This window comes from Lygodium microphyllum, chromosome 21 (assembly GCF_053477565.2).
Source record: "Lygodium microphyllum isolate KBCC chromosome 21, Lygodium_microphyllum_v1.1.10, whole genome shotgun sequence".
NCBI classification, from domain to species: Eukaryota; Viridiplantae; Streptophyta; class Polypodiopsida; order Schizaeales; family Lygodiaceae; genus Lygodium; species Lygodium microphyllum.
In genome coordinates, this window is record NC_141155.1 from 105497612 (window position 1) to 105509751 (window position 12140).

Sequence of the window (12140 nt, forward strand, 5' to 3'; positions counted from 1 at the left end):
AACTCTCAAACCGTGCACCAAATTTGTGTTTTTCATTAATTAAGCTTATTTTGGAGCTGTTTAAAAAAATGCTAATCAGCTATAAAGCATGCTTTAGCTCAATAGCTTCCTTCAATCACTTGATATGCAATGTGCAAACAATTGCTAAGCAATATGGAATACATCATGCCACCCTACGTACGCAATGGTTGCAATTTGCCAAGCAACTCTTGGTTCTAAACACACTGTTTTAATGGATTTGCCACAAGATCCCCTTTTTCTTTTCATCTCCATGAGATCATACTGACATGCCAAACTTATTGCACTATCAAAGGGTTTGCAAGATAATAACTGTTAGTCACATAAGTTTTCTCGCAACCTTCATGCCTCTTTTGCTAGGAAGAATGTGCTCTGCCTAGGCACCTCCGATGGTAAAATGATCACAAATCTACGAGGAATCATGCAAATGTGTAGAACCTATTTCATGGACTTGCTTGGATCGTAGTCCTCTGTTTCTCATGCAATCAATACAGCCTGTTCATTATTTTGTGATCTGGTTGAAGATTGAGTTACATCAAAAGTTGCCAATAGTTTGGATATGGACATTACACAAGATGAGGTCATGGATGTCCTCTTGCATTTGCTTAAAGACAAGAGTCTAGGGTGGGATGGTATCACCAATGAGTCTTTTGTGACCTATGCCACTAACTTGGTTGCACCTTTGACAACTTTATACCAGCTGATTTAGACAACTGGACACATGCCGCCCTCTTGGAAGGAGGGTCTCATTAAATTGATCCCTAAAGTACCGTCCAAATGTATAGAAAAGGGATCAAGAAAAAGGAAATTTTCTTTATCAATGGTTATTGTCATCCTAATCCACCCTTTCCACGAAAGGATGATGATAATGGGCCACATTGGCCTTATATAGACATTAATATCTCTCTCTCTCTCTCTCTCTCTCTCTCTCTCTCTCTCTCTCTCTCTCTCTCTCGCACAGGTGGCACACCGTAAAGAATGCATGCCACAGATCCTGGAGGCTCGCAAAGCGGGAAAATGGGCAGTATACAGAGATGGTCGGGTCATCATCACAGATAAGCGCCAATGACGTGGTGCGGCCTATGAGACCCACCTGAGTTTTGCAGTGTGGAACTGCAACAGAGCTATGAAGACAGATGCAGGATTATTCCAGGAGACCTTCACCGGCAAGGACATTGTCCTCTACACAGAAACCCACCAAAGCCCAGGCACCTACTTACCAGAAGTGAGGGGATATAGATGGGAGACGGCATGCCGCCCTAGAGCCCGAACAAAAGGAGGGACCCGAGGGTCCGGAGGGGTGGCTGTGTTGTACAGGGAGGAGCTACAACCCATGGTGCAAGTCATGCGGAAAGATGAGGAAGCCCGGTTCATGTGGATCCGGATACACACAGATCGCCCCCGAGACATATACATGGCGGTGTGCTATTTCCCACCAGCACACTCCCCATACGCACCACAGCAAGGCGAGTCACCATACCTACCACTGTACGAAGATATCATGCACTACTCCAGCTTGGGGGATGTCATGTTGGCTGGAGACTTCAACGCATGCACAGCACAAAGGTAGACCCCCTTCTTCGAGAGCGAAGACCACATGTACAAAGAGATTGCACTGGAGGAGATAGGACTCAACCGGGCGTCACAGGACACAGCTGAGTGCACCGAATATGGCGAACACCTACTGGCGTTAGAGGGGGCACACATACTGGCCATCCTCAACAGCCTCGACAGATGGCCCGGGTCGGATGCCCTCACATGCTTCCCACACAAGCATGCGGCCAAGTGCATCGGACGGGAGGCGCATGGAGCACCCACACATAATCTGGGAGCAAGCACAGTGGACTATATCCTTGGCCCTCTATCACTTATCCCCGACGTCCAGTCCTTTAAAATATCACCTCGCCCACTCGCAGTGGCTGCCGACCATGCATACCTACAATTTGACATAACCTGCAGGTATGACCTAACCCCCCCAGCAAGCAACCCCCCAAGATTCCCCAAGTACCACTTTACCAGGCTAACTGTGAGCGCATACTCCGACCACCTCTATTGGAGCCTGCAAGAAATGAACCCCCACGCACCCCTCGAGGAGGTCACAGCACAGTTGGCGGGCACACTTACACACCTCAGCTGCCGAATACTTCCCCCACACATCCCCCTCCCCCCACCCCACCCCTCCGAACAAGAATGTCCCGCAGAATAGCTGGTACGACACAGAGTGCAGGGAAACCCGGCTCCGTCTTCAACAGGACGAAGCACGGAGAGTACACACGCACTAAACAGGCACGCTTGATCTTCCGTCGCCTAGTGCGACGGAAGAAACGAGCCTACCTCTCCAAAGTGGAACACGAATTCTACCAGCTATTCTTAGGACAGGACAGCAAAGAGGCATGGAAGGCGTTTCAGGAACCCCGAGCCCAAACGCCCATCACCTCCCCGGACACTTGGCACGCATATGCAACCTCACTACACCAAGTACCCAAGCAGCCCCAGCTACCCCGGCCCCCAGGAAGCAGACCCGGATCATCCACATTCTTCAGCACGGGGCAGGTTCGGGACGCCATTGACAGACTCCAAAATGGCCGTGCCCAAGACCACGAAGGCTTGGTAGCAGAGCATTTGACCCATGCTAGAGACACACTGGCACCTCTCCTAGCACACATGTTCAACAGAGCCCTATGCGAAGGCTTCCCAGCCAATTGGTCAGCGAACACCATAATACCTATCCTGAAGGCCGGAGACCCCATGGTTCCCACGAACTATCGAACAATCATGGTTGGCCATGTACTAGCCAAGCTCTATGGATCCATACTGGACCACGAGCTGAGCAAATGGGCAGAGCAACACCAACACGGAGCAGCAGGACAAGCAGGGTTTAGGAGGGGGTTCTGCACCCTTGACCATATCCTCACACTGAGAGCCATCATAGAGGAGGGCAGAGCACATGGAAGACGGGTGTACTGCTGCTTTGTGGACTTCCGCAAGGCCTTTGACACAGTCCCACGAGCGAGGCTCACGCAGAGACTACAGGAACTGGAGGTACCAACCGAAATACGATGGGGGATACTGGCACTATACGAATCGGTAACGGGCCGAGTTCGGGCATCGAGAGGGCTGTCAAAGGAAATCACTAGCACCATCGGAGTCAAGCAGGGATGCCCACTCTCGCCCACCCTATTTGGCCTCTACATTGATGAGATCTTAGAGTACATAGATAGATTGGGCGAGGAGGGATCGAGCCTGGGAGGGACACTGATACCTATCTTACTATATGCGGACGACATAGTCCTCATCTCCAGCACACACGAAGGGCTGCAGCGCCAACTGGACGCACTACAGGCCTTCTGCCAAGACAAAGACCTAACTGTGAACCTGGGGAAAACCAAGGTCATGGTGTTCAACATGTCAACCCAATGGCTCCGACGGTCGGTACCTCCCCTTCACATACGGTGGAGAAACCGTGGACGTGGTCCAAAGATACGCCTATCTGGGGATTACATTCTCTGGACCGAGATTTACCCTGAGAAAACCCACGGAAGATAGACTAACCCGAGGCTATGCAGCCCTCGGGTCAATGGAGAACCAATGTGCCCGCATACAGTTCCAGGAACCCCGGACAAAGCTCTGGCTTTTTGACACCTTGGTCACACCAGCCCTCCTGTACGGGGCTCCCATATGGGGGTCCAATCTCTACCACATGCGGAGGGCCCCACAGGATCAGCCACTGCCTAAGGAGGAGGCCACCTATGAGGGATGGGACCAGATGGAGAGACCCCTAATACTTATGATCTCACGGATGATCTGAAGCAAGCCCTCCGTACCACACGAGATCATCCGTGCAGAGCTGGGGGCACCGCCCCTCGTGGCTGAGGCCCTCTTCCAGAGCGTGACCTTCTTGCGCCAAATATGGGACCTGCCCCGGCACCGGTACCCCAGACTCGCCCTGAAGTCATCCAAACAGCTAGCAACACAAGGGGGCACTGAGTGCTGGTATGCTCGAACAGAGACCTGGCTACGGCTCCATGGCCTGCACATGGACCACCTCCCCCCACTACAATACAGCCTAGACTGCCCACACCTGGAGCTCAACCGAGAGGAGGTAAATCGCATCACCAGAATGGATATCATCCAGACAGACACCGCCAGGACATGGGTGACCCCCACATCGGAACCAGGAACCAAGAAGGCTTTCTACCGAGAACACTTCCTGCATATCTCCCCTGACGGCTTCATCACCCGCCCAAGCTACATGGACACACACCTATCTCATGGGGTCAGAAGTGCCGTCGGACAGATCCGCACGTCCTCACACCAACTACAGGTCGAAACGGGCAGATACGGGGCCAACCCCCTCCCCCCAGAAGACCGAATCTGACAGCTCTGCCATCTCGAGCCAGAGACCGAGGAACACTATATCCGTAAATGCCCAGTGTACTACGAAATCCGGGGGACGCTTCCACTGCCTATTCAGCGAAGGATTTGGACCACTCTCCAAGGTGATGGAATTCAAAGACCAGAGATGCCTGGGGCTCTTTCTACTGGAAATACGACGCCATAGAGACCACCTCCTACGAACCACGGAGCAAAGACAAGGAGCCACCAACCAACGCACACTCAACGACTTCTACCAAATACCAGCTACCCTCCCCACCACCGAGGCCCCACCAGCCCAACCGGCCTCCCGGCCCCCGGGGACCACCTTAGAAATAGCCACAGCGAGAGGTAAAGCCCGGCAACCACGCCCCGCCGCCCCCCACCCCCGCAGAAGACATTGGTCGAAGATACAAGGGATACTACACCGCCATCGGAGGGCGCTGCCCCGCCGCTTTAGCCTCTCCATGCTAGACCGACCCATGCGGGACATCTTAGGATGAACACCCCAGGAGCAGTTCCACACCGCACTGGGAGTACCTCTAGATTGTATCTAGTCCAGATATCATTTTGTACCTACTCAATTTAGTTCAACACAGCATAAATCTTAGCTTCACTGGGACTTTTGAAATCTCCCAGACATTTGTATTCAAGATTTTGGTCTCATAGGCCAACTTGGCCTGTTGTAGACATTAATATAACTTTCTTTCTTTCTTTCTTTCTTTCTCTGTGTGTGTGTGTGTGTGTGTGTGTGTGTGTGTGTGTTTACATTCTGTTACATCAGACCATCAGGTCCTTAAAGAAAGTGACGAAAGACTATTAGGACTATGACACAAAGAGAAAATAACATTGCTGGTGTAGAGCGAGTGGGCAGCAATGTCAGGAAGAACCAGGTCAGCTGATATCATAGAAGAAATCTGCCATAGCACTAAACCTCGAATACGGGCCACATGACCATGGATGCCCGAGACCGAATCAAAAAGAACCCAATTCCAAGTTTGCCAAATATGCCACAAAGCAGTACGGAGGGCAGCTTTTCCATAATCCATGATCGGGCTTTGATCCGGAGCTGAGTCGCCGAGAGCCAGACTCGAGAAATAAAACACGAGATCTGTCGCGCTACTGGACAAGAGGCAAAAAGAAGAAGCAATGTTTCATCACGTGTAGTGCAAAATACATAACGACCACCAGACATCTTTCGAGCACGCAACAGCTCTCCAGCTGAAAGACCACCAATCAGCAGTCTCCACAAGAAGACTTTTCTCTGATACGGAACCTTAGACTTCCAAAGTGGAAAGAATCTTTCCTGCCACTTCTTTTTGTCGTCCCTAATGTGCCATAATTTATTCACCTTTGTAGTGACCCATCTCTTGGCCTCCACCATCTGATGGTATATCTAGTTAGCAGACCTCTTCTCAAAATCATCTAGAATCACAAACTTCCAGTCACGCCATGGATACAATGGTTGTAGCACTGGTAATGGAGAGAATCTCTGAAGTCTGACCTATATGGATGATCAGATATCACAATATCCACGGGTTACCCGAAAGTGTTGACGAATATGCCGAAAAGAGTAAAGAGGGGACTGCCCAAGAATAACACCATTAAAAATTGTCTGCAACCCCAAACCAACCATCCGATTAAACTTGAGTCTATGCATATCTTTGTCTGGCCAATCCAACAACCTGGAGGAGGCTAAGACCTCTCCCTGCAGTGAATTTGCCTCCTTGCGAATCTCAGGAGGGCACCAAACTGAAAAACGTAAGATCTCCTGCCAGGATGCAATCAAATGAGAAAGGAGAAAAGACTGGGTGGTCTTAATTGGACTCGAGGAGTTAAGCACATGCCACCAGGAGGCACAAATAACCATATTACCATGAGAGATACCAGTCTTTTCAATGAAAAATTTTGCAATGTCCGACCAAGGATGAATTTGTAGACATAACGCCTACAAAAGGGCCAACCTCAAGGCTTTCATATGCAAATTAACATCCAACAAGGCTGCTCCCCCCATTTGTTTAGGCATAGTCACATGCTGCCACAAAATCCAAACCTGACCCAACCGATTCCCCTTTTTTTTTCCACAATATAAACCTAATAGGCTGAACAAGTTCCAAAAGGAACTTCTTAGTCTAGGGAAGGAGTGGCAAAAAGTACGATATCATACTAATCATAATACTTTGAGCAACTTTCAGTCTGCCATGTAAAGGCCAGCCTTGAGATTTCCAATACATGAACCCATAGTTGCACTTGTACGTAGTTCGAACTGGTTCATACTATACACAGTTCGTACAGTACAAATTCGTACCAAAAAACAAGCTCTTTTTTTTTCTTAACACGTGGTTGTTGTTGTTGGTGGTGGTGGTTTGGGTTGTTGTTGTGGTGGTGGTGGTGATTTTGTAGCCTTGATCGATCAACCAAGAAAGGGGATGGAAGCTTGATTAGACTCCTCATACATGTTTTGTTATGATTTATCCTAGAGCCAAAGGCCATACATAAGGTATTCAAGTAGTTCCAAACGTTTCTAATTGATGTCCCATTATTTTTCAGAATATGTTAGTGTCATCAATAAATAAATTCAGCACCGTTTGAGAATCATCAAGTAGCTTAATCCTATTCATTTTACCTTTGTTCACAGCTCATTTTGCACCACCCAACCCAAAGCATTAGTACACATTGCTAATAAAACTAGGCCAGAGGATACTTGGCCTAATGTACCTTCTGAGAGTACACGAATTAGTGAATGTACCATTGGCAACTACTTTAGCCTTAGCAATGCCAAACAAAACCATAACAAAATTCATAAATCTTTTACTAAAACCTTTGGTGGTTTGTTTGGTAACTGTTGGTCTCACAGGTCATTTTGGCCTCTTGTAGACGTTAATAAAGCATCTCATGTAATTTCATCTCTCTCTCTCTCTCAACCTTCTCTCTCTAAAGCATACATGCCTCTTATTTGTATGATCATTCATGTATGATGTATCCACTCCTATGTATGTACTTGTAAGTTATAGCGCATGTTGCGCATGCGGCATATGCCATAGAGGTTTTGGCGTGTTACCCTCAAGTATTCATCTTATATACTCCAATAGCATTGCTATTTAGACTTTAAACATCTATTCTATCATCTATATTTCAAAATAATGAAGTTAATTTTTTTTCGTACTAATATCGTACCGTACCTTATAAAATCTTAAAGTACCATTTAGTACCATATTTTATCGTACCACACCGTACCGTACTTTTTGTACCTGACAACTATGGTGTGATTGGCCTTCCCTTATTCAATAGTTACTAAAAGAATAAAGAATAAAGTGATAGTGATAGGTGCCTACCATCTGCAATGTATATGTGTGTGATCATGGTGTGCGTAGTAAATGCAAGGCAGCGTAGGCACAACCCTCAGCCTTGAAGCATTGGTGACCGATCTCCTTGATGGGCTCTGCGTATAAGATCTTTACCAAAGTCCTAGCTAACAGACTGCGTGAATATCTTTTGAACATTATTCACCCTGCCCAGTATGGATTTATCAAAGGGCATAACATTCTACATAGCATCTTGAATGTCCAAATGGGAATAGATTATGCTCAATACACGAAGCAAGAAAAGGTGTTGGTTCAATTGGACTTGAATAAAGCCTCTGATCATTTGACATGGTCTTTCCTTGATCAATTGATGCAAGGCATGGGTTTTGGTCGAGAGTGTCAGCACTTATCAATACTATCAACATAGATTCCTCGTCAAGCGTTCTACTCAATGGTGGTGTCATGACACTCTTCCCACTTCATCGATCAATTAGACAAGGTTGTCCGCTGAGTCCTTTGTTCTTTGCCTAGGCTACTCATCCCATTCTTACGATGATGTCTCATCTAGTGGCCCATGGTGAGGTGGTCGGACTCTCTCTCCCTTTGTAGAAACAGTTGGTGGGTCAGGCCTTGGTGGACAACACCTTCAAGTTTCTTAAGGCTAATATGGATAACATACAAACAATGATGGCCACATCAGACTTATAAGTTGGCCCTTATCCGTTGCACTTAGAGTGATCTCCAAGACTTGGGTTAGCAAGGCAAGGTGGTACTTAGGCTTTGTTTCCAAGCACTTCGGGCTATTCTTTTGGAGTGTAGGTATCGCCCAAAATGCCAATAGATTGGGTCTCCTCATGCATTATGGATAAATTTATGTCTTGGAAATCACAAGCTTGGCCTTTCCACATAAGATTAAAAAAAGCGCAGCGAATCATGATACCGATGATTTCATATTACCTTCCCTTGTTCCCTAGGCCAAAGTTTCATTTACAGCAAATCACTCAACCCATTTGGTTTTTGCTTAGGAAAAAAGATTCTACTCGAACGGATATCTCCTAGCACCATGTTTGCCCTCCCAAAAGAATGGGTGGTGGGGTTGTTCAAGATTTGGAGATACATATGATTGCTCTTCATTGGATACTATTCCAAACCTTGTGTGAGTGTAGGCAAGCCTAGTCCTTGATTGTCAGATTTTTTCCTTGAGACTTAGGGTATCAAGCATGGGAACACCAAGGTTTATCCCTTAGTGTGGCATGTGCTTAATGTCGAACAACGTATCCATCTAAAGTCTTCCATGTTGAATCATTGGAGATCGGTCCTTGATGAATCTTCTTGGTAACCATCTCCAAATCGGGAGGCAGCTAACTCCCTGAGAGCAGAAGTACTCGCAGTTTCGAAGTTGCTCTCCTAGCAAGGCAAAGAGGAACAACGGCTGAAGTTGAATAGGATGACACGCCTCGGGCTTGTCATTATTACTGATGCTCTTCTACCTATCAACGGGGTTGTTATGTCCTTCACATCAGCCCGACGCTACATTCATGTCCCCCAAGGCTACCGCAATTTGTGAAATGCCATCTCCACCTCTTTATTGGCCATGCAACCTCTTCCCTCTTTGGGCCACGACGTCCCTTAGCAAGATTGGTTGATTAGTGGTAGGCTCCTCTTGGGTCATGCTTATGTCAATCAAATATATCATTTGCTTATTCATGATAAAGACTAGCTTGTCCAGAAAGGCAATACCACTTGGGGTCTCAAAAAAGGCCAAGCAATGTGGTAATCTATAGTGATGACAAGCTCGCTTAACAAAATGCATTTTCGATCCAAGGTTTTCATTTGGCGAATGGTGATTGGTGCGCTTCCCCTTGCCTTGGCACTCTCCAAGCAAAGGATTTCCAATGGTTGCTGCATTGTTTGTAAAACATCAATCGAAACCCCCTGCTGAAACCAGCCTTTGAAAGCCCAAAGGACAGTAAACCACATTTTAACAAACAGTTAATTTAGCTTAAAAGTAAATTCAGCAAGAAAACTCCACACACAACTAGAGCTAGAGTGCTCCTCCACAACACATTACACTTGTTGGCCTCAAACCTTAGTGCCCCTTAACGGTATTTCTTTAGATTACTGAAATATCCTTGAAATTGGTTAAAAATGGCTATATTTTAGCGATTTCTCACGACATAACCGATCCCAGGTGCATAATGGCCTTGACAGCTAAACTGCTAATCTCCAACTAGTTAGAGAGTATTCAAAACTGCAAATGGACACTTCAACCTGCCAAACCCTAAAAATGACAACATTTGAACCCAATTTCGTAGAGCATTTGCTGAGATAACCTCTCCCTCTCTCTCTCAAGCCTCTTACACTCTTTTTCTCTCAAGCCTCTCCAACGCACACACACACACACACACTCTCTCTCTCTCTACCAGAGATGCCTGGGGCTCTTTCTACTGGAAATACGACGCCACAGAGACCACCTCCTACGAACCACGGAGCAAAGACAAGGAGCCACCAACCAACGCACACTCAACGACTTCTACCAAATACCAGCTACCCTCCCCACCACCGAGGCCCCACCAGCCCAACTGGCCTCCCGGCCCCCGGGGACCACCTTAGAAATAGCCACAGCCCTTCGATTTAGCCTCGCCGTGCTAGACCGACCCATGCGGGGCAGGGCCCTCCGATAGCCCACCTTAGAAATAGCCACAGCCCTGCCCCGCCGCTTTAGCCTCTCCATGCTAGACCGACCCATGCGGGACATCTTAGGATGAACACCCCAAGAGCAGTTCCACACCGCACTGGGAGTACCTCTAGATTGTATCTAGTCCAGATATCATTTTGTACCTACTCAATTTAGTTCAACATAGCATAAATGTTAGCTTCATTGGGACTTTTGAAATCTCCCAGACATTTGTATGCAACATTTTGGTCTCATAGGCCAACTTTGCCTGTTGTAGACGTTAATATAACTTTCTTTCTCTCTCTCTCTCTCTCTCTCTCTCTCTCTCAAGCCTACTCTTATTTGTATGATCCTTCATGTATGATATATACTCTCCTATCTCTGTATCATATCATACGTATTCGTATGATTTAGTACAAAAAATGGGTCCTTTTTTGCCACTCCCCGAACCCCACATATTTGTTTCTTTCTTTCTCCTTTCTTTTTTTTTCTTTTTTCTTTCTTCTTTCTCTCTCCTTAAAGCCTCTTTCTCTCTCTCTCTCAAGTCTACTCTTATTTGTATCATCCTTCGTGTATGAGGTATCCACTTCCATCTATGTACTTGTAACTTGTAGGTAACAATAGTACATTTTTGCGCATGCAACATGAAGTTTTGGCATGTTATCCTGAAATATTTTACTTATATACTCTAATAGCATTGCTATTTAGACTTTAAATATCTATTCTATTATCTTTAGTCCAAAATAATCAAGTTTGAAAAGATTTTCCGTACTAATGTCGCACCGCACCTTATAAAATCTTAAGGTACCATTTATTACTGTATTTTATAGTACCGTACCGTATCGTACCATTCGTACATGACAGCTATGCTTGTATATGAAGTTATGAGGTTGCCCAATGGAGTCTCCATGCCAAGAGGAGAAAAATTGACTGTTGCCCATTGTAAGCTCATTCCATGGCTGAAATTTGCAATTTTCTCCAAAACGAGAAAGAGAAGAGGCTGTCTCCAGGCTTGGGCTACTAAATGAGACAAAGCCTCAAATAGCCAAGATAAGCTTTCCAAATGAGGAACCAGATGCTCCTTAATCATATCACGTTTTTTATTAAAGGATAATTAATGACTTAGTAATTAATCATCAGTGAGCTACTCATTAGGCGAAACTTTAGCTCAAGGCCTACTTAATAACTTAGGTGCTCTAAGTGAGTTGCTTACTAGGTGAAACTTTTAATGTACCTTAATTCTAAGGTATAAACTTTCAATTTAATGAAAGTTTCATGCTACAGCTTATTCATTTAGCCCTAGCCATGTACCACATGGCCCACACACTTGTCCACCGCCTGCTCTAGTGTCAAATCCTTGTCTGCTGGTGCAATGGTCACCATGCCAAGAGCTAAGGGTACCAATTAAAATTCATTATAATTAAAAATATTTCATGAAGTTTAATTAAATGATTAAGTTCATTTCTCATTCTGGTGGCATACCACCCTCTTGAAACATCGCAATACTACCATTATTGCATGTATTGTCACCATACAGTTCTTCATACATGTTTCCAAGTAACCAACCACGTTGTTGTTACTCCATCTACTACCAATGTACAATTATCCATACATGTTTCAATGTAACGAAGCACGCTACTATTACACCATTTTCTGGAAATGTACTTTTTTTTTTTGAAAAAGATGGTAGTTGTTGCACTAGTAAATAACCAAACATAATTGTAAAAACAAAAGTGTCTAGTAGGTTGATCATAGAAGTACCTGTA

The 12140-nt window shown here is 45.9% G+C and overlaps 1 protein-coding gene and 1 pseudogene across 2 annotated transcripts in view; one reads left to right on the forward strand and one right to left on the reverse strand.

Annotated features, from left to right (window-relative positions):
• The window catches only part of LOC148018382 (uncharacterized), a 65381-nt gene that overhangs the window by 13008 nt on the left and 40233 nt on the right, over window positions 1–12140 (reverse strand). The gene's annotated exons all lie outside the window — the stretch shown is intronic.
• Window positions 1616–3564, forward strand: LOC148018383 (uncharacterized; annotated as a pseudogene).